The following is a 27534-nucleotide window of genomic DNA, read 5'->3' as shown; positions in this document are numbered from 1 at the left end:
ATCCAGAACACTGATGTGAAATAACCAGTTAACTGCTCGAGACACAAGAGACTGCAGGTGCTGGGATCTGGAGGAATTCAGTGGAGGTGAAGCAGCTGCAGTGTCTGTGGGAGGAAAGAAATAGTCACTATTTCAGTTCAAATGCAGGAAAATTTAGAACAGACCGACCAGATGGCCAGCACAGAGTGGAGAGCTATGAAAGGTGATTCAAACTTGAGAACATCTGCAGATGCTGGATACACAAGTAACACACTAAATGCTGAAAGAATTCAACAGGCCAGACAGCATCAATGGAGAAGAGTAAACAGTCAACGTTTCAGGCCGAGACTCTTCATTGGTCTCTTCCTGACACATTAGCTAGTTTAATTTAATTCCACATCCCATTCCCATTCTGATATGTCTATCCATGGCCTCCTCTATTGTCAAAATGAATCCAAACTCAGGTTGGAGGAGCAACACCTTATATACCGGCTGGGTAGCCTCCAACCTGATGGCATGAACATTGACTTCTCTAACTTCCCTTAATGCCCCTCCTCCCCTTCTTACCCCATCCCTGACATATTTAGTTGTTTGCCTGTTCTCCATCTCCCTCTGGTGCTCCCCCCCCCCACTCCTTTCTTTCTCTTGAGGCCTCCCGTCCCATGATTCTTTCCCTTCTCCAGCTCTGTATCACTTTCGCCAATCACCTTTCCAGCTCTTAGCTTCATCCCACCCCCTCCGGCCTTCTCCTACCATTTTGCATTTCCCCCTCCCCCCACTACTTTCAAATCTCTTATTAGCTCTCCTTTCAGTTAGTCCTGATGAAGGGTCTCGGCCCGAAACGTCGACAGCGCTTCTCCCTATAGATGTTGCCTGGCCTGCTGTGTTCCACCAGCATTTTGTGTGTGTTGTTGTTTGAATTTCCAGCATCTGCAGATTTCCTTGTGTTTGCAGATTAGCTAGTTACTCTTTTTCCATAGATGCTGCCTGGCCTGCTGAGTTCCTCCATGTGTAGATTATTCTGAGATAATTGGTCACTTTACAGCCTCTATCTATCATTCATCTCCCTCAGTCTTCCAATACCACCCCCGCTGACTTCCTCACTTAGTCATAGAAAACCTTTTGGCCCATTTAAACATTTTAAAAACCTACTCCCATCAACCTGCACCTGGACCATAGCCCTCCATACCTCCCCTATCCATATACCTTTCCAAACTTCTCTTAAACGTTGAAGTTGAAATTGCATCCACCACTTTCTCTGGCAGCTCCTTCCACATGACTACGGCCTTCTGAGTGAAGAAGATTCCCCTCATCTTCCCCTTAAACATTTCACCTTTAACCCTTAACCCATGACCTTTAGTTATAAAGCCACCAAACTTCAGTAGAAAAAGCCTGCTTGCATTTACCCTATCTATATGCCTCCTAATTTTGTATACCTCTTACAAATATCCCCTCAATCTTTTATGTTCTAGGGAATAAAGTTCTAAGTTATTTAATCTTTCCTTGTAACTTAGGTCCACCCATCCCAGCATCATTCTTGTAAATTTTATTTGTATTCTTTCAATGTTATTTACATTTTTCCTTTAGGGAGGTGACCAAAACTGGACTCAATACTTCAACCCTCACCAATGTCTTATTATATAACATCAACACAACATCCCAACTCCTGGAATTAGTACTTTGATCTACAAAAGCCAATCTGTCAAAAGCTTTCCTTATGAGCCTGTCTATATGTAACACCACTTTCAATATGTTATTAACCTGTATTCCCAGTTCCCCTTGTTCTACCACACTCCTCAGTGTCTTGCCATTCACTGTGTAAGACTAACCCTGGTTAGTCCTCCCAAAGTGCAACATCTCACAATTTTCTGTCATTTTTCCATCTAGTTCAGATCTCACTGCAAGCTTTGATCATCTTCCTTGCTGTCCACTACACCCCCCAGACATGGTGTCATCCATAAACTTACTGATCCAGTTAACCAGATCATCTTCAAGATCATTGACATTGATGAAAAACAACAATGGACCCAACACAAATCCTTGCAGCACTGCACTAGTCACAGGCCTCCAGTCAGACAGGCAACCCTCTACTACCAGTTTCTGGCTCCTCCCACAAAGCCAATGTCTAATCCAATTTACTACCTGCTTTTGCTTTGCTGAAGTCCATGCAGACAACACCCATTGCCTTGTTTAAATCAACTTTCCTGCTAACTTCCTCAAAATACTATAAGATTGGTTACAGGACCCAACACACACAGAGCCATGCTGACTATCCCTAATCACTTCCTGTCTATCCAAATGCTCACATATCCAGTGCCTTAAAATGCCTCCCAATAACTTTCCCACTGCTGATGTCAAGCTCACCGGCCTATATTTTCTTGGCTTATTCTTCAAGTTTTTCTTACACAATGGAGCAACATTGGCTATCCTCCAATCATCTGGTACCTCACTAGGGATGATTTCAGTCAAGTCAAATTTATTGTCATTTCAACCACAAACTGCTGGTACAATACACAGTAATAATGAAACAACATTCCTCCAGGACCCTGGTGTTACATGAAACAACACAAAAACTACACTAGACTATGTGAGATAGCACAAGGCTACACTAGACTGTGTAAAACAACCTAAAAACTGCACTAGACTGCAAACCTGCGCAGGACTACATAAAGTGCACAAAACAGTGCAGGGCATTACAAGAATTAATAAACAAGACAATAGGCACAGTAGAAGACAAATTACAATATAATAAATTATTATATTATTATATTATAATATCTGAGTATTGAGCAGTCTGATGGCTTGGGGGAAGAAAATGTTACACAGTCTGGTCATGAGAGCCTGAATGCTTTTGTACCTTTTGCCAGATGGCAGGAGGGAGTAGAGTTTGTATGAGGAGTGCATGGGTTCCTCCACAATGCTGTTAGCTTTGCGGATGCAACGTGTGGTGTAAATGTCTGTAATAGCGGGAAGAGAGACCCTGATGATCTTCTCAGCTGACCTCACTATCCGCTGCAGGTTCTTGGGATCTGAGACGGTGCAATTCCCGAACCAGGCAGTGATGCAGCTGCTCAGGATGTTCTCAATACAACCCCTGTAGAATGTGATGAGGATGGGGGGGGGGGGGGTGTTGGGAGATGGACTTATGTCTGCTAGGGCCCCTGCAATTTCTGCACTTGTCTCCCACGGAGTCTGAGGGAACACCTTGTTAGGCCCTGGGGATTTGTTCACCCTCATTTGCCTCAAGACAGTAAACATCTCCTTTTCTGTATTCTGTGTAGGGTCAATGATCTAGCTTCTGCTTCAATAGACACTATTTACTCTGTCTCCTGAGTAAGTACAGAAGCAAAATATCCATTTCAGATCTCCCCCATCTCTTTGGGCTCCACACATTGATTACCATTTTGATCTTCTAGGGGACCAATTTTGTCCTTTGCAATCATTTTGCTCCTAACATATCTGTGGAAGCCGTTGGGATTCTCCATCACCTTGTTTGTTAGGGCAACCTCATGCCTTCCTTTCACCCTCCTAATTCTTTCATAAGTGTCCTCCTGCTTTTCATATACTCAAGTACCTCATTTGTCTCTACCTGCAGTGCACCTACTCTTCTTTCTTAACCTGACCAGGGCTCCATTGTCTTTTGAAGAACCAGGCTCCGTGAACATACAAGTTCTGTACTCTCAAAATTTGCTTTTGAAGGCCTCCCAATTACCATTTACAGCTTTGCCAGAAAAGAGCCTGCCCAAATCCACACTTGGTAGGTCCTCTCCGGTACATAAAAGTTGTCCTTTCTCCTATTTAGATTTCAATCCACAGACCAGACTTACTCTTTTTCAAAGTTACCTTGAAATTAATGGCAATGTGATTACTACATGCAAAGTGTTCTCCTGCCCTCCTGTCACCTGCCCTGTCTTCTTCCCTAATAGGAGTCCAAGTATTGAATACTCTCTCATTGGGACTTGTACATATTGGTTAAGGAAACTTTGCTGATACATTTGACAAACTCTGCTCCATCGAGTCCTTTTATAGTATGGGAGTCAATATGTGGAAAGTTAAAATCACCTGCTGTCACAACCTTATGTTTCTTGCAACAGTCTGTGATCTCTCTACACATTTCTTAGTCTAAATCACATTAACTGTTTGGTAGTCTATAATATAGCCCCTTTAATGTGATTGTATGTTTCTTATTCCTCAGTTCCACCCATAAGGCCACTCCAGTCTATCCTGACAGCACTGCTGTGACATTTTCCCTGACTAGTAATGGCACTCTGCCCCTTTAACAACTCCCACTCTATCACATCTAAAGCAATGGAACCCCAGAATATTGAGCTGTCAGTCCTGTCCTTCCTGCAACCAAGTCTCATTGATGGCTACAATATCACAATCCCAAGTTTTGATCCCAACCCTGAGCTAATCTGCCTTTTAAAACAAGAACAATAAACTGTCTCTGTACAGGTCCCCCCTTTCCTGGACTACAGCCCAATGATCCAAAAATCTGAAGACCTCCCTCCTGCACCAACTCCCTAGCCATGTCTTAAACTGCATAATCTTCCGAGTTCTGGCCGCACTAGCACCTAGCATGAGTAGCAATCCTGAGATCATAATCCTTGAGGTCCTGCCCTTTAAATTAGCAGCTAACTCCCTGAGCTTACTTTGCAGAATCTGGTCCCTCTTCCTACACCTGTCCTTGGTACAGGTGTAAATTGGTAAATTGGTTGGCTGACAGGAAATAAAGAGTAGCGATTAATGGGTCCCTTTCGGAATGGCAGGCTGTGACCAGTGGGGTACCGCAAGGTTCGGTGCTGGGACCGCAGCTGTTTACAATATACATTAATGATTTAGATGAAGGGATTAAAAGTAACACTAGCAAATTTGCCAATGACACAAAGCTGGGTGGCAGTGTGAAATGTCAGGAGGATGTTATGAGAATGCAGGGTGACTTGGACAGGTTGGGTGAGTGGGCAAATGTATGACAGATGCAGTTTAATGTGGATAAATGTGAGGTTATCCACTTTGGTGGCAAGAACAGGAAGGCAGATTACTATCTAAATGGAGTCAAGTTAGGAAAAGGAGAAGTACAACAAGATCCAAGTGTTCTTGTACATCAGTCAATGAAAGGAAGCATGCAGGTACAGCAGGCAGTGAAGAAAGCTAATGGCATGCTGGCCTTTATAACGAGGAATTGAGTATAGGAGTAAAGAGGTCCTTCTGCAGCTGTACAGGGCGCTTGTGAGACCCCACCTGGAGTATTGTGTGCAGTTTTGGTCTCCACATTTGAGGAAGGACATTCTTGCTATTGAGGGAGTGCAGCATAGGTTCACAAGGTTAATTCCTGGAATGGCAGGACTGTCATATGTTGAAAGATTGGAGCGACTGGGCTTGTATACACTGGAATTTAGAAGGATGATAGGGGATCTGATTGAAACATATAAGATTATTAAGAGATTGGACACACTGGAGGCTGGAAGCATGTTCCCGCTGATGGGTGAGTCCAGAACTAGAGGCCACAGTTTAAGAATAAGGGGTAGGCCATTTAGAACAGAGATGCGGAAAAACTTTTTCACCCAGAGAGTGGTGGATACATGGAATGCTCTGCCCCAGAAGGCAGTGGAGGCCAAGTCTCTGGATGCATTCAAGAGAGAGTTCGATAGAGCTCTTATAGCGGGATCAAGGGATATGGGGAGAGGGCAGGAACGGGGTACTGATTGTGTATGATCAGCCATGATCACAGTGAATGGCGGTGCTGGCTAGAAGGGCCAAATGGCCTACTCCTGCACCTACTGTCTGTTGTACCTACATGGACTATGACTTCGGGCCACTCATCCTCCCATGAGAATGCTGAGGACTCGATCCAAGATATCCTGGATCCTGGCAACCAGGAGGCAACATAGCACTCAGGAGTCCACTGAACCACCTTCCTTTCCCCCAACTAATGATTCCCCTATAACCACAACTCACCTCCCCCCACCCTCCTTTTCTGAGTCACAGAGCCAGACTGAGTGCCAGAGACCTGACCACTGTGACTTTCCTCTGCTAGGTCAACCCCTCCTTCCCCCCCCCCAGAAGTATCCAAAGTGGTATATCTGTTGTTGAGGGGGATGGCCACAGGGGTACTCTGCACTGGCTATTTAACCCCTTTCCCTAACCTGACTGTCACCCAGTTTCCTGTGTCCTGCAGCTTTAGTGTAACTATCTCTATAGGCCCTGTCTATCAGCCCCTCAGCTCCCCCCCCCCCCTCCCAGTGATCCAGAGTTCATCCATTTCCAGGTCCAACTCCTCAACACGTGGTGTTAGAAGTGGCAGCTGGATGCACTTCGTGCAGGTGATGTCATCAGGTCACTGGACATCTCCCTGCCTCCTCACATCCCACAAGAAACCTGCTAACCTGCCTCGAATCCCTGCTGCACTAACCATGCAGATATAAAGAAGTAAACAATAATAAACAGAAATAAATCTACCTGCAGCTTTTCAGCTTCTCTCGCTCAAGCCCTTCCTCGCTGAAGCCTCAGAGCTGAATCCTCAAATATCCACTCCCAACACTGCCCATTCCAACAATGGCTGCTCTGCTTGTCCCCGCCTGTTTTTATTTGCCCTTGCTACCGGATCCTGATCTCTATTTGGCTACTATTCAAATGCTGAAACTCTCACAATGCACATTTTAATGTACACTCGCCGACCTGTGCAAATCACCTCGTGTCGTTCATGATTTCTGACTAGCCGCTGTTCAAACTTTCCTCTACATGGCACTGCACTCCTGACAATTGCCTTGGAATCAGCTTGCCTCTTCTTTTCTCCCCATTCCTTTCCCTCAATGTTGCAAAAACAACAGAGCTGGTTGTGGATTCCAGGAGGAACGGAGACTGGCTAACCCCTATTGACATCAGTGGATCTGGGGCTGAGAAGATAAACAGCTTTAAGTTCCTCGGCATCCACATCACCGGGGACCTCAAGTGGTCTGTAACACAACTGCTGTGTGGTGAAAAGGCACAACAGTGCCTCTTCCACCTCAGACAGTTGAAGTTTGGTATGGGCCCCCAAATCCTAAGAACTTTCTACAGGGGCACAATTGATAGCATCCTGACTGGCTGCGTCACTGCCTGGTATGGGAACTGCACCTCCCTTAATCGCTGGATTCTGCAGAGAGTGCTGTGGACAGCCCAGCCCATCTGTAGATGTGAACTTCCCATGATTCAGGACATTTGTAAAGACAGGTGTGAGAAAAGGGCCCGAAAGATCATTGGGGACCTGAGTCACCCAACCACAATCATCTCTTCTAGCTGCTACCATCCTGGAAAAGGTACCGCAACATAAAAACCAGGACCAATGGGTTCCAGGACAGCTTCTTCCACCAGGCCATCAGACTGATTAACCCACACTGATTTGAGTGTATTTCCATGTTACATTGACTTTTCCATTTATTGGAAATTATTATAAATTACTATAATTGCACATTTAGACGGAGACATAACGTGAAATTATTTACTCAAGTATGTGAAGGATGTAAGAAATAAAGTCAATTCAATTCAATGCTGGCCATCGCACCTGCTTCTCAACACACACTCCCACCACCACCCCCCGCCCCCGGCATTGATCAGAGTCACATGAAGCCATGGGAGCAGGTGCTGGATGGTCATTCGAGGAGCTGGTGCATATCACAATCCTGGCTGTGCAACCACTGATGCCAGGCAGGCAATCTCTGAAGAATATTGATAGTTACTGGGGTCACATGTCTTGTAAAGACACTGCCCAGAAGAAGGCAATGGCAAACCACATCTGTTAAAAAAAAATTGCCAAGGACAGACATGGTCATGGAAAGACCATGATTGTCCACGTCATAAGACATGGCACATAATGAATGTGCTCTGTAGAAAGGATGTAAAGTCCTTGTAAAATATTCAGAAACATTTGCCTGAACAGTGCAAGTTACAGAAAAAAATGTTCTGCAGTCAAAGGCTTAAACTGGAAGATATTTCCTTGGAACAAAAAATTGGCAGGAGCCACCGTGATATTTTACCTTAAAGATGAGGACTTGTCAAGGATGCTCAAAATAATGAACACCTAAAGATAGTGAGGCAGGGCTGGTAGAATGGTCAAATATCAGAGACCATACATTGACTGAGATTGGCAATAGAAACAAAGGTGCTGAAGCTTTTTCTTTAAATGTTAAAATGCATCAAGTAATGAACAGGTGGAATACTGATGATGTAGGAGGTTGAATCCATCAAGACAATACAGTTGACTAAGATCAATACCTGAAAGAAAATAATTGCAGAGCGCTGAGATAGTTGTAGGTGACTGGAATTAGTTGTAATGCTTTCTGAGACCCTCTGTTGGTCGAGGTTGACCATGGGTTTTGTGTGTCAACTGTCTACATGATAGGCAAGTCAGTATGCAAACAAGTCCCGGCAGTATGACGTGTAGAGCAAGCTGTTGCTCATACAGCAGCCTCCCCCTCTCCACGCTACTAATGAGTCCAAAGGAACGGCAGAGACCAATACAGTTTGGCACCAGTGGCTTCGCAGGAGATTACAAACACCTGGGGATACGAATTGACAATAAACTGCACTGGTTAAAGAACACTGAGGCTGTCTACAAGAAGGGTCAAAGCCGTCTCTGTTTCCTGAGGAGACTGAGGTCCTTTAACATCTGCTGGACAATGCTGAGGATGTTCTACGAGTCTGTGGTGGTCAGTGCTATCACATTTGCTGTTGTTTGCTGGGGCAGCAGCCTGAGGGTAGCAGACACCAACAGAATCAACAAACTCATTCGTAAGGCCAGTGATGTTGTGGGGGTGGAACTGGACTCTCTGACAGTGGTGTCTGAAAAGAGGATGCTGTCCAAGTTGCATGTTATCTTGGACAATGTCTCCCATCCACTCCATAATGTACTGGTTAGACACAGGAGTACATTCAGCCAGAGACTCATTCCACTGAGATGTAACACTGAGCGACATAGGAAGTCATTCCTACCTGTGGCCATCAAACTTTACAACTCCTCCCTGGAGTGTCAGGCACCCTGAGCCAATAGGCTGGTCCTGGACTTATTTCCAATTGGCATGATTAACTTATTATTATTTAATTAGTTATGGTTTTATATTGCTATATTTCTTCACTATTCTTGGTTGGTGCGGCTGTAATGAAACCCAATTTCCCTCGGGATCAATAAAGAATGTGTCTGTATGTCTGATACCAGTCAACGTTGAACTCAACATAAGACGGCCCTGGGGACTCCAACCCGGGGTTTTTCCCTCAGGGTTTACTCCCGAAGCCTTCCCTATGAGTTGCTATAGCAGCGAGGCAGCGGAGAGCTAACCTAAGCTGAGTGGTGAATGGCTTTTCTAAGCTTCCTTACAATCTGGGGAACGGTCATCAATGCTCAGAGGGAATAAATTATGCTAAATAACAAACACAACACTAATCTGACAGAGTAGGAGAATAAATAAGTCAGGAAAAAATAAGAACTGGGAAAGTATCTTCCTCTAAATGTGTGGAAAAGAAGGAAGAGCATGACAAGAGGTAAGGCGAGAGGATTACCATGAGATATGAAAAAGTCTTCAAAACTATTTACAATGGCAAGAGAAACTGAAGTCGTTGAGAAATTTAAAATATAGTAAATTTCATGAAGAAAATACTGTAGTGAGAGTAATCTGTTACGAGATGGCTGAGATATGACAAGATTGGAACTGACAGTGAATGGCAGAAATACCATGTAAACTCTTTACTTCAATATCATCGTCATCATTATGTGCATGTTGTATGACATCGGTGTTCATGGGCTTCCATCTGTCTTTATTCTGAGAAGGTCTAATAAGCTCTTCAAAACTTTTGCCTGCCTATCCCTTGATGCACGTCATGAATGTCATGCGCTGCTGACCATGACATTTTCTTCCATCAATTTTCCCATCACTGCAAAACTTTTGACCACTTCTTTCCTCAGTACATGTCTCAAATATTCCAGCTGATTGATGATATCAGCTTATTCTGGTTTTTCACAACACTTCATTTGTTATTCTGTCCTTCCACGATATTTTCATCATCCTTCCCCAAAACCACATTTCTGCAGCTTTGAGTCTTCCCTCATTCTGCTCTGATATTGTCCAACTATGTTAGTGTGTAATGAACAAAGCACTGCAACACTCGAGTTTCATATCCATAGAAATAATGTGATTCTTTAGTACCTTGCTCAAAAGCTTCAAAGTGCATTTAGCAATCCCAATCATTCTTCTAGTTTCATCATCAGTCCTCCCATCAGATGCATTGTGCTCCCTAAGTAATTGAACTTCCAGGTTTGTTTAATTGTTTTGGTGCCCAATTTCAGTTCTCATTTCTGTATTTTTTCCCTCTTAGTGACAACCATGCATTCAGTCTTCTTGCAGTTGATACTCAATTTTCTCTTTGCTCTTTCTTTGATGACTTTATCTGGTATTTCTTGGAGCTTTTCTTTAGAAGAATCTGGTATCGTCTGTGTATCATAGGTTGTTCAAATTATATCCACCAATTGTACCTAGAATACTACTGAATTTCTCTTGACATCTCCTCGCTACCAAAGTTGAATAGGTTGGGCGAGAGAACACAGCCCTGTCTGACTCCTCTTTTAATCTGGACAAAACCACTGTCTCATTTTGATACCTTTTCTATCTTTGTCGAAGTGCTGAAGGAGTTTTATAAGCTCTTCATATCTCACATTATCAAAAGCTTTGGTATAATCAATAAAACATAGATTTCATAGACCTTGATCATGCACTCACAAATCATCTTTACTTCAGGGAAGTAAATTATATATTCTTAACTATTGAGATGCTGCACAGGATGGGCCCTTCTGATCCTTCGAGCTGTGCCACCCAGCAATCCCTGATTTAACACTAGTCTAATCACGGGACAATTTACAATGACCAATTGACCTACCAATCAGTACACCTTTGGACTGAGAGAGGAATTCGGAGAAAACATATATGGTCGCAGGGAGAATGTACAAACTCCTTGTAGGCAGTGGTAGGAACTGAACGCAGGATGACTGTGCTAATCACTATGCTACAATGCGGCCCAATTATTTTTTGCCAGTGGGGGAGGGGGGGATCGTTGCTCACTGCCTCTTAGGCGCAGAAGGGGGAGCTGGGGGGGACTTCGGTGTTCTAACATTTAACTGTCGTTCATTCTTTGGGGCACTTCTCTGTTTTCAAGGATGGTTGCGAAGAAAAAGAATTTCAGGATGTATGTAAATTGTATACATTTCTCTGACATTAAATTGTACATTTGAACCTTTGAATTAGGTGAATGAGCTATCAGAAGATTAGAAATGATATAACTGCATTTAAACTAAAAGAGGCACTTCCTTAATATACTTTGCTCTGATGAATTATACCTGTGCCTTTTAAAATAACCCAAGAGATAATAAAACACTCCTATACAATTAATATTTCAATTGAAAAATATATAGTGCTGGAGACCTGTCAGAGAGCTATTTCTAAAAAACGGGACTAGAACTTGTTCATAGAAGATGAATAAGCTAAGGAAAAATGGATGGAGAATGTGTGAGAGTGAGTGTGTGTGAGTGAGACAGACACACACACACACACGCACACACCAGACACACACGGAAACCAATAAGCAATAAACATAGATTTCATCGTTTAGTTTAATTTCGTTTAATTTCATCGTTTAATCAACCTCAATGGGCATTGGCTCCTTTTTGCAAAGGGTAATGAGCTATGGCAAGACTGATATTTATCTAGAAATTCAAAATGCTTTTCAGAACATTGCACACTATTGATTAATAAAGGAACAGATCAGGGAATATCTGGTCAACTTAATGGTGAGCACACAATTAAAAAGCTAATCAGAACAGCGGAAGATGAAAAATGGAGTGAAGAGTTTTATCAGAATCAGATTTAATATGTATTTTCATTTATTGTGCAGATCAATGCACTTATTTGCATTAATGATTTAGATCTCGGATCGCAAGACCCTGTGGCAGATAGTGAAGTCAACTGAAGGGATCATCGGGGTCTCTCTTCCCGCCATTACAGACATTTACACAACATACTGCATCCGCAAAGCTAACAGCATTATGAAGGACCCCACACACCCCTCATACAAACCCTTCTCCCTCCTGCCATCTAGCAAAAGGTACCGAATCATTTGGGCTCTCATGACCAGACTGTGTAACAGTTTCTTCCCCAAAGCCATTAGACTCCTCAATTCCCAAGGCCTATCCACACACACACATGAATATCATCCACTCCCTTTGCAATTTTTGCTCATTTCTTTCTCAATTCCTGCTAAAAATTGTTTATATTTACATTTATCATTATATTGTAATTTGCCCTTTACTGTGCCTATTGTCTGGTTTATTAATTTTTGTACTGTCTTGCACTGTTTTGTGCACTTCATGTAGTCCCGTGTAGGTCTGAAGTCTAATGCAGTTTTGTGTTGTTTCATGTAGCACCATGGTCCTGGAGGAACGTTGTTTTGTTTTTACTGTGTACTGTAGCAGCAGTTATGGTTGAAATGACAATAAAAGCAACTAGACTTGAGATTCTGGAATCAGAATTCACTTCTCAATTTGTGAATGGGGCAAGATAATACAGCAGAAATCCACAATTGGTTGTAAATACAGTATATTCCATCTGGTTAGTCTCCAACCTGATGGCATTAATATTAATTTCTCCTTGCAGTTAAAAAAAGTCCCTCCCTCTCCCCTCTTCCTCTATTCCTCACTTTGGCCATTTTATCTCTTCTCACCTGCTTTCCCCCGGGTCCCCTCCTCCTTTCCTTTCTCCTCTGGTCTATTCTCCTTTCCTATCAGATTCTTTCTGCTCCAGCCTTTGACCTTTCCCACCTACCTGGCTTTACCAATCACCTTCCAGCAGGCCTCCTTTTTATTCGGGCATCTTCCCGCTTCCCTCTCAGTTTTGAAGTAGAATCTCGGCCCGAAACATCAACTATTTATTCATTTCCTTAGATCCTGCCTGATCCGCTAAGTTCCTCCAGCGTATTGTGTACGGTGCTTTGGACTTGCAGCATTTTCAGACTCTCTCGTGTTTACAAGATAGATTGATGTTATCTTGCAGAATCAATTAGTGTTTGTGAAATGTTACATTGTTACAAATTACTTGAAAATTAAAATCTAAGTGGGACATGAAAACAAAGGAACCAGAGGACATAGATAATTGATTAATTTTGGTCAAATTTGCAGTAGTATATACATTTCTACTCTTGTTATAAAACAATGAGGTACTGAGAGGGTTACAAACATGGTTACAAGGATGGTATCTGAAATTAAGGTGGTATCTCAGGCTGGGTTTCTTTCCTTCAACTGAAGAGTGATCTAGTGGAGATGAAATTTGATGGGTGGATCACAGAGTAATCCCAATTTTCAGTTAGCTTTACAAAGCGAGATGGAAAATGTGCTGGTGGGGACAGCAGCTGCATTTCTTGGTGACTATTGCTTTTACTGGCCTTTTGCTTTTGATGTGCTGCTGCGGGTGACGGCCGGCGTGCATTGTACACCAGTCAGGTTCGTTGACATTTTTAAATAATTAGTTTTGTGTTACCTTGCAATTGATAAAAGTAGACAATTAAATGGCACTTTGCGCATTGCAGGTGTCTCAACAGCTCAAGGCAAGTTTAGTTTGACCAGAGAAGAATTATGGGTTCAGTATGGATCTGAACTACTGATGACAACAGGGCCACAGTGAAGTTAAACCTAGATTCCTGCGCTGTAAAGTACTGCCCTGGCAACTTTTTTATTCTAAAGTTCTTTGCCCGTTGACTGAAGTTGGTTTGATCTTCATTATTCCATGGAAATCAGGGTGTAATATTCTACACAGGATTCTGAGGCAATTTTGTGGTATTTGGGTTGCATATCTACTGAGGGAATGATGGAAGAAATCCACAAAGAAAGGTGTTTGTATCATTTTGTGAAGAAGTCATCCTCTAGGCCATAATCTAGGATGCTTGGATCTTGAAGTCCCAAATATTCTCCGCTAGCGTGTGACCATAACTCATCAGCTTGAGTTCTTAATGGTCTTGTCTGGCTGGGAAACTTACTATGGTCCAGTTTTCTGACCAACCTTATGAAATTGATGATGCAATTACAGTCTGAGGGCCTTAAACTGAAGCATGGATTCCCCCTGCTATTGTTAGCAGCCGACCGATCACACAATTATTTAAAACTAACTCCATTCACCCTAAAACAACATTGAGATTTTCAACCCTGGAGGATTGTGGAGGATCTATCATTGCCTGCATTTGAAGCTCAGATTAATTGATTTCTGGGATATTGCAGGAAATTGCTGTTTGAATATGATATCTGCCATTGATCACTGAACGCTAGAGGGGCAGGATGACCGAATTTCTGATGAGGCAGCTGAGTGGATCATGTAGGGTGGGAGACAGATGGGCACCCCTTTGTAAAATTAAGATTACTTTTGAGTAGGGACTGTGCATTTTATTGTTCGTTTGTGATTGTGTATTCCTCAGTCTTTTTTCCAGCTCGGTTATTATGGAAGAGGAAAGAATTGCAATTTAATAGTGTGTTAAAGGATGAAGATATTTACAGTAATTCTAGAGTTGTGTATGATAATATAATCATTTGCATAAATAGCAGGTCACATCTAATTATCCTTTCGTAGTCTGTATTTGAATACTTAGCTTACTTATGCATGATGCATGAAGTTGTCTAATAAATGTAAATTTGAATAATTTATTTAATCCTTGTTTCTCTAAAATTAATTTAAAATGTGGCATTCAAGGTGGAACAAACTTGACGTGAAAAGCTTTCATTAAAACTCAGGAGCAATATTCAAAGGACCAACTATACCACTTAATTTTCTGGATGGTCCAATATATTGGGTAACTTGAAAAACATCCCCTGCCCTCATCTATCTTTACTTATCCATCTATTTATTATTTGTTTATTCATTTATCCATATATTTATCTAGGTACAGTGTGGAATTGGCCCCATGAGCCGTACCGCCCAGCAACCCTCAAATTAACCCTAACCTAATCCCAGGACAACTCACAATAACCAAAGAACCTACTGAGCACTACATCTTGGACTGTGGATGGAAACCAGAACACCTGGAGGGAACAGATGCGGTCACGAGAACGTACAAACTTTCTTACAGAAGACGCCTGAATTGAACTCCAAAGCCTCGAGCTTAACCACTACGCTACTGTGTTGAAGTGTTACTAACAATATAAAAACACATAGAAGAGACAGGAAAATTCTCAACACAACCTAACGTGAAGGTGAACGCAATTTTGGCATTCATTTCTAGAGGCATAGAATACAAGAGCAGGGAATTAATGGTGAGGCTCCCTAAGGCACTCATGTGACCACAGCTGGAGTATTGTGTGCAGATTTGGGCTCCTTATTTTAGAAAGGATATACTGACATTGGAGAGGGTTCACAGAAGATTCACAAGAAATATTCCGGGAATGAAAGGGTTACCGTATGAGGAATGTTTGGCAGCTCTTGGGCTGTATTCCCTGGAGTTTAGGAGAATGGGGGGGGGGGGGGGGATCTCAGAAACATTCCGAATCTGAAAAGGCCTGAACAGATTAGATATGGCAAAGTTATTTCCCATGATAGGGGATTCTAGGACAAGAGGGCACAACTTTAGGATTGAAGGACATCCATTTAGAACAGAGATGCAGAGAAATTACTTTAGTCAGAGGGTGGCAAATCTGTGGAATTTGTTACCATGAACGGCTATGGAGGCCAAGTCATTGAGTGTATTTAAGGCAGAGATAGATATGTTCTTGATTAGCCTGGACATCAGAGAGTATGGGGTGAAGGCAGGGGAGTGGGGATGACTGGAAGAATTGGATCAGCCCATGAATGAATGGTGGAGAAGACTCGATGGGCTGAATGGCCTACTTCTGCTCCTATATCTTATGGTCTTAGTGCCCACATACATATTTGTTGCTCAAAGCTATGTTAAAGGCTCCTGAAGGATATTGGTTCCCTACGTCTTACTATATCAATTTATAATGACCAATTAACCTACAAGCCAGTATGTCCTTGGACTACAGGAGGAAACTGGAGCAGATGGAGAAAACCCCTTCAGTCAGGAGCAAACATACAGACTCGTTACAGGCAGCCGCGGGAATTGAATCCAGCTCAATGGTACTGTAAAGCATGTGTATTCTATATCAAAGGTAAATCATTGAAATCAAAGGCATCCAGAACAGAGGCCCTGAGTGTCAGATATTCTTACTGAAAGAGATGAACCCACCCACCCAAAGCAGGCTAGAATCCAAAGCATCCTGCCGATGCCCAGGTTATAGGGCTGTGCAAATCTCATGATTAACGGGGATGGCAACACTATTTTAATGAAATTATCACCAGGCAAAACAAAACTAATCTTTATAAAAATGCAAAGTCAGCTAAGTAGGGAAAAGAAAGAAGAGTCGCAGAGAAGCCAAAACAAAAAAAAAATAAGAGTAACTTCCAGTTGCTAGTTTATTAGCAACTGAATACTGGATAAATCGTCCTGGTGCCTGGTTTCAACCTGAAACATTGACGATATCTTTTCCCCTCCACAGGTGCTGCTTGACCTGCTGACTTCCCTCAGCAGGGCGCTAATCAAAATTCCAGGATCTGCTGTCTGTTAATCTCTTATGATTGTTATTAATATACAAATGAATAATATGTGATATGGGCTCTGTTGTATGACATAGGCAGTCATGGTCCCATGACCGTGGTTGTCTTTGGCAAATGTTTCGACGGAAGTGGTTTGCCATTGCTGCCTTCTGGGCAGTGTCTTCACAAGATTGGTGACCCCAGCCGTCATCAATACTCTTCAGAGATTTTCTGCCTGGCGTCGGTGGTCACATAACCAGGACTTGTGATCTGCACCAGCTGCTCATATGACCATCCACCACCTGCTCCTGTAGCTTCACATGACCCTGATCAAGGGGCTGAGCGACTCATCCATGGGTAACCTGCAGGCTAGCAGAGTGAAGAGGCGTCTTACCCCTCCTTTGACAGAGACAGACCTCCATCCCACTATGTATTCATCTTGGTGACCTTTTTAAAAAATGCACTATATTAAACCATACCAAACTGGCATTCCAAATCACATTACATTTAAGCACATCAAAAAAAACTTGTGCATTTTGGGCAATTTTATCATTTCATGCTCCATTGGGGAGTTCTGCCAAGAAAGGAAATCCTGAATAATTATATGACAAGATTTTTAATCTATGACTGAGAACTAAAACATTTCACCTGCCAGGAAGAGCAAGAAAATGAATTGATAGAATCTGCAGAATCTAAGTGGCAAAAATTCACTTTGATCCTTACAAATTTTTCTTCTCGCGATTTATTATGCTGTCAAAATTTGATCAGGTTATCTAATGTAGGGAGACCTTTTGCAATAATGTCAAGAGCATTTGAACCTTTATATTGAGCAATGATACGGATGTTGCTTCATGTCAAGTGTTTGTTTCGAAGTACACCTGGATATGTGATGATCAGTCCTACAATTTAAATCCTGAGCACTTGGTCTCGCAGTTTACAGCTATTAAGTGTTGGATTTTTCACCTATGAAATATTTGCAGAGTCTTTTCAGAAACATTTTAATAGAGTTCATTTTTTCCCCTAACTGAATGCCTGCTGTACGAGTCCAGGATGATGAGTCAAGTTATTCCTACTAACAAGCCATCGATATATTCATCAAGAATACTTGCAAAGCAATTTCTCCAAAGTGCACCCTAATGATCAATATACCACCAGAGATTAATCTTCCAAGTAAGTTTGTTCCAGGGCAAACTACGTGTTGCAGCCACGACCATCAGGATACCAGTGGCAGTAAATATTACTTATGTTTGCAGTATTTCCAGGATGGAAATGTTGGAATTATTTCTCAATTTACATACATTACAGAAACCACAGATTCTCCAGCAGAGAACTGATTTCATCAAATTTGCACATACAGTGGAAGAAATGGATTTGTCATAATTATAGGCACGCCAGGATACATGAAGCCATAAGACCATAGGAACAGAATTAGACCATCTGGCCCATCGAGTTTGCTCTGCCATTCAATCATGGCTGATTTTTTTTTCTCTACTCCTCGACCCCAGTTCCCGGCCTCCTCCCTGTAACCTTTGATGCCATGTCCAATCAAGAATCTATCAATCTCATCCTTAAATACACCCAACAACCTAGACTCTGCAGTTGCACGTGGAAACAAATTCCACAACTTCACCACCCTTTGGCTAAACAAATCTCTCCACATCTCTATTTTGAAAGGGCACCCCTCTATCCTGAGGCTGTGCCCTCTTGTCCTAGACTCTCCCACCATGGGAAACATCCTTTCCACATCTACTGTCTGGCTTTTCAACAAGTTTCAATGAGATTCCCCCTCATCCCTCTGAATTCCAGCAAGTACAGGGACCCTGAGCCATCAAATGTTCCTCATATGACAACCCTTTCATTCCTGGAATCATCCTTGTGAACCTCCTCTGGACCCTCTCCAATGCCAGCACATCTTTTCTAAGATGAGGGGCCCAGAACTGTTCACAATACTCAAGGTGAGGCCTCACCAGTGCCTTATAAAGAATCAGCATCACATCCCTGCTCTTGTATTCTAGACCACTTGAAATGAATGCTAACATGGCATTTGCCTTCCTCACCACCAACTTAATCTGACAGTTAACCTTCAGGGTGTTCTCCACAAGGATTCCCAAGATCCTTTGGATTTCAGATTTTCTGCCCATTTAGGAAATAGTCCACACATTTATTTCTACTACCAAAGTCATGCATTTTCCAACATTGCATTTCATTTGCCACTTTCTCGCTCATTCTCCTAATCTGTCCAAGTCTTTCTGCATCCTACCTGTTTCCTCAACACTATCTGCCCTTCCACCAATCTTCATATCATCTGAAAACTTGGCAACAAAGCCACCTATTCCATCATCCAAATTATTTACGTACAGCATAAAAAGTAGTGGTCCCAACACCGACCCCTGCTGAACACCACTAGTCACTGGCAGCCTACCAGAAAAGGGTCCTTTTCTTCCCACTCGCTGCCTCCTACCCATCAGCCAATGTTAGGAACATCCTGTAATACCAATGTAAAAGCCAATGGCATTCATCTTGCTTGTTCCTCATTTGAAATCCTGGAGCATTCAGGAGTCATAGGACTTCATTCCCTGAATGACTGTGACCACATGCAGAGGTTTAAAAGCCATTGCCAAACATCTACTGAAATGTTAGGTTTCACATTCCTCTGTGCCCACAAAGTTCAAAATCCACACCAGACCAAAGGGGAGTTCTTTGGAAACAGGGGCCTCCCTCTGACTGCCTGCTGTCTCCATGACGAAGCCCACACAGTGGAGAATACTCACTTGATTTGATTCATGTATCTTCTTCTGGTTTGTTTCCAGTACTGGAATTAGTCTGGAATTTATAGAAGGAAGCGTCTCCAAATTCTTGTTTGCATTTTGATCTCTAACGTGTATGACAATAGAACAGCGCAGCTTGGAACATGACCTTTGGCCCACGGTATCAGTGCCAAACGCGAGTTCAGTCCTTCCCAGTTCAAAGTGAATTTAATATCAAAGTACACCTATGTCACCATAAGTTTCATGTACTTGTAGGCACATTCAATAATTCTATAGAATAACAACCACAACAAAATCAGTGAAAGACCACAACATGTGCATTCAACCAGTATGCAGAAGATAACAAACTCTACAATACAAATAACAATAGTAAATAAACAAGAAATAAACATGGAGGACATGAGATGAAGAGTCCTTGAAAGTGAATCCATCGGTTGTGGAAACAGTTTAGTGATGGGGAAGTATAGTTGAGTGAAGTTATCCCTTTGGTACAAGAGCCTGATGTTTGAAGGGTAGTAACTGTTCTTAAACCCACTGGTATGAGTCCTGAGGCTCTTGTACCTTATTCCTGATGGCGAAAGTGAGAAGAGAGCACGTCCTGGGTGTTCGGGGTCCCTGATGATTGTTGCTGCTTTTCTGCGACAGTGTTTCACAGAGAGTCCTCAATAGTTGGGAAGGCTTTACCTATGATGGACTGGGCTGTATCCAGTACTTTCTGTAGTATTTTCCATTCAAGACTTGCCATATCAGGCTGTGTTGCAGCCAGTCAGTATACTCTCCACTACACATTAAGAGAAGTTTATCAAAGATTTAGATGTCATCAGAAGTGGGGGATCTGGTGATGACATTAATGGGCATCAAAGGTAAAGTTTGCAATAGTTAGAATCATGCTATGCACAAAATGGAAAATGGCTGTGCTTGTTAGAAGTCAGTCATCCAGCATGGGAGGATGAGTAAGAAGCGAGGAGATCTTGGGAAATAGTTTTCAACTAAGCATAGTACAGCTACTCAGACAATGATCTAATAAACAAATATCCGCCATGGTAGTGTAGTAGTTAGCACAATACTTTACAGTACCAGTGACCCGGGTTCAATTCCCACCCTGCCTGTAAGCAGTTTGTATGCTCTCTTCTTGACCACATGGCTTTTCTTTGGGCATTCTGGCTTCCTCCTACAGTCCAAATTTCTTTCTCCAGAGGGTGGTGAATCTGTGGAATTCTTTTCCACACATGGCTGTCACTTGGTTATTTAAGGTGGTTGACAGGTTTTGATTAATCCGAGCATCAGAGGTTATGGGGGGGTGGGAGGGGGAAGGAGGTGGATGGAGAGGCGCAAGGCAGGAGAAATGGGTTTGAGAGGAATAGTGAATCAGCCATGATGGAATGGTGGAGAAGACTCAATGGGCTGAATGGACCAATTACATTCCCAGGTCCTATGGTCTGATTTCTACTTACAACGTTGTTACTGCTGCATCAGATTTTGTGTTTCCTCTTGGAAGATAAAAATGTATTAATGATGCTTCCATCTGTTGCTGGATGATGCAATTGTCCTGATTGAATTACTCACTTAATTTAGAAACATGGAAATGCGTAACACAGAAATAGACCCTTTCCACCCACCTCATCCATGCTGATCCTAATGCCTATCTCTGCTGATACCATCAGGTCTGTATTCTTCTATACCTTTCCTATCCAAATGCCTTTTAATCATTATATCTACTTATAACATCTCTTCAGACAGCCAGGTCCAATTAGCTAATACCCTCAGTGTGGAAAAATTTAGATCCTCTTCAAAGCACCCCCTTCTCTCTTTTGCCCTGTGATCCTAGAGCTCCTGCCTGGGGGAAAACAGAACTAATTTTCTATGCAACACCCACACACAATGCTGGAGGTATTCAGCAGGTCATGCAGCATCTATGGAAATGTATAAACAGTTTTGTGCCTTCAGCATTTTGTGTGTGTTGCTGTGGATTTCTTGCATCAGCTGATCTATGTCCCTCTGAATCCTTAGGTAACCTTCGTCACTATTTATGACTCCACCAATTTTCATTTCAACTTACAAATCAGACTATTTACATTCTCGTATATATTACAAACCAGAATGATCTTAGCAATATTGACTTCCAGTCAGAGGAACATCCATCAACGATTATCCTTTGCCTCCTACCACCCAGTATATTTTTCATCCAGTTTTCCAGTATGACTCAAACCCCTTAAGTTTTAAACTTTTGGATCAGCTATGTCTACCAGCCTGCATTTTCAATTTTCTTAGATAACTCCTCAAAAACTTGAATCTGATGTGTGACATTATCCCCCCTGCACAAAACTTTATTAATTTGTCCAAATCAGTCCCTGCCTTTCCATGTGAACGTAAACTCTGTCCCTCAGAAACTTCAACAACTTCACTACTATTTAAACAAGCCTCACTGGCTTGTAGATTTCTGGCTTATCTGCACTGTTCTTGTTAAACAAAGGCTCATTGTTAACTGTCCTCCGGTCTTCTGGTAGCTCACTCATGCCTACCCAAGATGCTAAAATTCTTTGTCAGAGCTCCAGCAAGTTCTCCTTCATGTCTTGTGGCATTTTGGGATAAATTCTAACAGACTCAGGGGATTTGTCCATTTTAATGTTTCTGCAGATTTTCTAACACCTCCTCTTTTCTGATAGAGTAGATTAATGTGCTCCAGATTAACAGTGTACCCCACAATCAATCTCAAACATGCTCCAGATTAACAGTGTACCCCTCATTCAATATCAGACAGGTTCCAGAATATCAGTGTACCCCCCTGTCAATACCAAACCTGTTTCAGAATATCTGTGTACACCTCCCTAAACTCTTCAGCCTCCACAACTCTTTCTCTGTGAACACCAATGAGAAGTATTCACACAAGACCTCACTCACATTCTCTGACTACACAGATTTCCTCTTTTATCACCAGGGTAAATATGTTTCTCCCCCCCCCCCCCTTAGCTTTTCTCTTGCTTCTAATATACATAGAACGATTTTCAGGATCTCTTTAATAACACTCTCATACAGCATTTCATGGTTCCTCTTCACCCTCCTGCTTTATTTCTTAAGTACTTTACTGCATCCCCTATAAGCCTCAAAGGACTTATTCTTGTACCTGATATATGCTTCATTTTCTCTGTGCAAACCTATAATAGCACTTATTAACTAAGATTCCACTATCTTCAGAGTGACATGCTAACTGTGAGCTCTTACTGAATAGCCTTTAAATGCCACCACTTATTGAACTTTGTTTGCACCTCATATAGCTCTTCCCATTCTCCTTCTGTCAAAGTCTGTCTTGCTCTATTGAAATCTGCCCCCCTTCTCTTTCCCTCACCTCCACTCCTCGCCCCTTTCCGTCCATCCCACCTCTTCACCCTCCCTGACCCTCTTGCCACATCCTTCCACCCTCCTAAGAATGAGGTTCCAGGTTACAAGCAGCACAGTAGCATCGTGACCCAGGGTTCAATTCCCACTGCTGCCTGTAAGAGGTCTGAACATTCAACCTCTGGCTGTGTGGGTTTCCTCTGGGTGCCCCAGTGCGCTCAAGCAGTCCGAAGGTCAGTAGGTTAATTGGTCTCTGTAAATTCTCTCATGATTAGGTTAGGATTTAATCGGGGGAATTGCTGGGTGGCACAGCTTGAAAAGCCAGAAGGGTCTATTTCTGCTGTATCTCAATGAATAAATACGTTTCCAGATTGTTTAATATCATTTCCTGTACACAAGTGTAAAGGAGAATGAAATAATTGTTACTCAGGATCCAATGCATCATAAAAACACAGAAGATAAAGAACACCAATAATAAAAACACAATATAAATGCACAAGTTAGCTTATATACATACAGTGCCCATAAAAAGTATTCACTCCACCCCACCTGGAAGTTTTCACATTTATTTGTTTTACAACATTGAATCACAATGGAATTATTTTGGGGTTTTTGACACGATCAATAGAAAAATACTCTTTCGTGTCAAAGTGAAAACAGATCTCTACAAAGTGATTTAAAGTAATTACAAATATAAAACAAAAAATAATTGATTGCATAAGTATTCACCCCCTACAAGTCAGTATTTAGCAGATGCACCTTTGGCAGCAATACAGCCTTCAGTCTGCTTTGCAAATCTGGACACTGCAATTTTTCTCCATTCTTCTTTACAAAACTGCTCAAGCTCTGTCAGATTGCATGGGGATCGTGAGTAAACAGCCCTTTTCAAGAGGAGCCACAGATTCTCAATTGGATTGAGGTCTGGACTCTGACTGCAGGACATTATCTTTTTTAAGCCATTCCTGTATAGCTTTGATTTATGCTTGGTGTCATTGACTTGCTGGAAAACAAGTTTTCTCCCAAGTCATAGTTCTCTTGCAGACTGCATTAGGTTTTATTTATTAATTTACTTAGAGATACAGTGCAGAATAAGCCCTTCTGGCCCTTTGAGCTGCACCACCAGGCACTCCCAACCTAACCACAGGATAATTTACAATGACCAATTAACCTATTAACCAGTATCTCTTTGGACTGTGGGAAAAAACTGGAGAAAACCCATTCACTGGGAGGATGTAGTCTCCTTAAAGATGTTGGAATTGAACTTGGATGCCCAGAGCTGTAATAGTGTCATGCTAAATGTTACCCTAACGTGGCACTCAGTGAGCATCAAGCCATTGTCTCCATGACAGTCATGGTTCCTATTTCCTCTAAGGACCTCCTTCCAGCAGCTTCTACTCTCATTAACACTCCAGCTCTGCACAAACCCTTTCTATCCTCTTCCCAAGATCCACAAGCCAATCCAATTCATTGTTTCAGCCTATCCTTGCCCCAGTTAAATTATTTCTCTCTACTTTCACTTTATCCTTTATTCCCTGATCCTTTCCCTTTCCTAATTCTTCCTGTAACGTGGACATTTTCTAATTTCCCCCATCCCATCTGACTGAACTGTAAAATCAATGATATAATAAAGCCACACCACACCAATGTGGTCTGAAGGCCTTTCCCCGTTTCCTTGGAGGAAGACACAAGCAGTTCTGCTCCATCAACACACTTATTGCCCTGCCTATAATTTGTTAGTTATAGAAAGACAAAGCTCAGAAATTATCCTTTTGACCCACCAACTCCAAACTGACTATCAACTACCCACTTACACTGATCGACTGTGGGAAGAAATTGGAGCACCTGGAGGAAACCCAAGCAATCACAGGGTGAACACACGAACTGGTTGGTGATAACATCTCCTCCTTACTGAGGATCGACACTGGTGCATCTCAGGGGTGTGTGCTTAGCCCACTGCTCTATTTCATCTCTACCCATGACTGTGTGGCTAGGTTAGCTCATATACCAATTATAAATTTACTGATAACACAACCATTGTTGGCAGAATTTCAGATGGTGATGAAAAGATGTTCCAGAGCGAGATATACCAGTTAGTTGTGTGGTGTCGCAGCAACAACCTGGCACTCAACATCAGCAAGACCGAAGAGCTGATTGTAGACTTCAGGAAGGGCAAGATGTGGGAACACGAACCAATCCCCATAGAGGGATCAGAAGTGGAGAAAATGAGTAATTTCATATTGAAATTGTCAAGATCTCTTGAGCATCTAACCTCGCCCCAACATATCAAAGAAACAATGAAGACAGCAAGACAGCAGCTATATTTCATTAAGAGTTTGAAGAGATTTGATTTGTCAACTAAAGCACTCAAAAACCTCTATGGATGTAAAAAGCATCTCACTGGTGTGGGGGAGGCGGGGGGAGTTACAGCACAGACCGAAAGAAATTACAGAAAGTTTTAAAATTAGTCAGCTCCAGCTTGGGTACCAGCCTCCACAGTATCCAAGACATGTTCAAGAAGCAGTGCTTTAGAAAGCCGATGTCCATTATTAAGGACCCCACCACCCAGGGCATGCCATCTTTTCATTGTTACTGTTAGGTAGGAGGTACTGAAGCCCGAAGGCACACACTCAGTAGTTCAGGAACAGCTTCTTCCCCTCTGCCATCAGATTCCTAAATGGACATTGAACCCATGAACACTACCTCACTTTTAAAAAATATCTACAATTTCTGTTTTGCACTATTTTAATCTATTGAATATACATATATACTTTAATTGATTTACTTGGTTGTTTGTTTATTTTCTTCTTTCTATATTATCATGAATTGCATTGAGCTGCTGCTGCTAAGTTAACAAATTTCACGTCACATGCTGGTGATAATAAACCCGATTCTGATTCTGAATTCCACAACGGCACCCGAGGTTAGGATTGGACTCTGACCTCCCGCACTGTTGGGCAATGACTCGACCAGCTACGTCTTATCAGACTGAACTTTACCCTTGAACTCTACGTACTTTCTAATGGTCAAGGATGTAATTAATGTAATTTGCATAGATCCCAAATACCCCCTTCTCTGCCTCCTCCCCCGACTCTTTTTCCAGATCATCAAAACCGTTATTGCTGCTACTCCTTCCACTCAGAACTCTGCCAGTTCCTACCCTGCTTTCACCTTGATCCCCGAAAGGCCCATCTCATGGTCCTTCCCCTTCCTGGCTTCATCTCAGGGGATAACCAACATCCATTAAAAATCCACAACTATCTCAACCTCTCTCCCTCCGCTTCCTGTAAGGACACCATTTCATTCTACCTGTTCCTCCATTTCACTCGTATTTGCTCTGATGATGAGAATTTCCACTGGGCCTGGCTCCCACACACACACACAAAAAGGAAATACTGGCTAGCCGAATGATCAAAAGCCTATATCCATCCTGCGATATTTAATCTTGTTTGCTAATACGATCTTCCTCAATCGCAAGGCAAACCTCACGGCACAATTAACGGCTATGAAACTTGGATGAAGCCTGAAAACAAGTCCTGTCCGGTGACATCATGGAGACCCAAGCTGCTGTCTGTTAAGAAGTCTTCGGTGCCCAGAGGCGGAGGAGGACTCGGTCAGGAGTGAGTCACCACTGAGGGGAGGACGGCTGATCTGACCCACCAGGCCAACGACCTGCTCCGGGCCGCAGGAGAGTTTCTGAGGCCTGGCATCAGCAGCCGCCTTGGTGTTCCCTGAGGTCAGGTGCACCACCCAGCCTCCGCTCGCTCACCCGCTACTTAACTGACAGACCAAGGTAACACCGAACTTCCTCCAGAATTTCCCTGTATTTTGCTGCACTCACGTTACCCTCGGCCTTCACAAGCCTCGCAAGGCCTGCTGCAGTGAAGCATCCCCACAGCATGATGCAGCCACCACCATACTTCATGGTAGGTGTGGTGTGTTTTTGATGATGTGTAGTATTTGACTTACCCCCAACATAGCATTTTGTCCGATGGTCAAAACGGTCCATTTTGGTTTCTTCACACCGTAGAACCTTCCTCCAGCTGACGTTAGAGTCTCCTACATGCCCCTTGGCAAATTCTAGCCAAGATTTCAGTTTCTCAGCAGTAGCTTTGTCTCAGGCACTCTCCTGTAAAGCTGCAACTGTTGAACCACCTATGCAACAGTTATTGTATGCGCAGTCTCTCCCATCTCAGTCACTGAAGCTTGTAACTCCTCCAGAAATGACCTTCCTCACGAGTCCATTTTTTGCACAGTCACCCAGTTTTTGATGACAGACCGCTCTAGGAAGATTTACAGCTGTGCCATATTCCTTCCATTTCTTGATGCTTCTCTTAACTGTACTCCAAGGGATATTCAGTGAGTTGGAAATTTTCTTGTATCCACCTCCTGACTTGTGCTTTTCAATAACCTTTCCACAGAGTTGCTTGGAGTTGTCTTCACTGTGTAGTTGTTGCCAGGATACTGACTCACCAGCAATTAAAATATATTGACTGCACATGGTGATTTCTATTTAACCAATTATGTGATTTCTAAAACCAATTGGCTGCTCTATTGATGATTTGGTGTGTCATATTAAAAGGGATGAATACTTATGCAATCAATTATTTTGTGTTTTATATTTGTAATTAACTTAGATCACTTTGTAGAGATCTGTTTTCATTTTGATGCAAAAGAGTCTTTTTCTGTTGATCAGTGTCAAAGCAGCCAAATTAAATCCATTGTGATTCAATGTTGTGAAACAATAAAACATGAAACTTCTGGGGGGGGGGGTGAATACTTTTTATAGACACTTTAGATTGACTGAATGTCCATTAAGAGATGCTAGGCTGTACATAAGGTGACAGGCAGGAAATAATAATGTG

At 42.5% G+C, this 27534-nt stretch overlaps 1 protein-coding gene across 1 annotated transcript in view; it reads left to right on the top strand.

Annotated features, from left to right (window-relative positions):
* The window catches only part of b3galt1b (UDP-Gal:betaGlcNAc beta 1,3-galactosyltransferase, polypeptide 1b), a 192080-nt gene extending 171469 nt beyond the window's left edge, over positions 1-20611 (top strand). The window contains exons 4-5 of the transcript XR_009511560.1: positions 14923-15232; positions 16532-20611. The gene's annotated coding sequence lies outside the window, so the exon portion shown is untranslated. The remainder of the gene's footprint in view (positions 1-14922; positions 15233-16531) is intronic.
* The last annotated feature ends 6923 nt before the right edge of the window (positions 20612-27534 follow it).

The sequence above is a fragment of the Hypanus sabinus genome, chromosome 4 (genome assembly GCF_030144855.1).
Source record: "Hypanus sabinus isolate sHypSab1 chromosome 4, sHypSab1.hap1, whole genome shotgun sequence".
Lineage (NCBI taxonomy): Eukaryota > Metazoa > Chordata > Chondrichthyes > Myliobatiformes > Dasyatidae > Hypanus > Hypanus sabinus.
The sequence above is the reverse complement of the archived record's forward strand: the minus strand, read 5'-3'. Positions and strand labels throughout refer to the sequence as shown.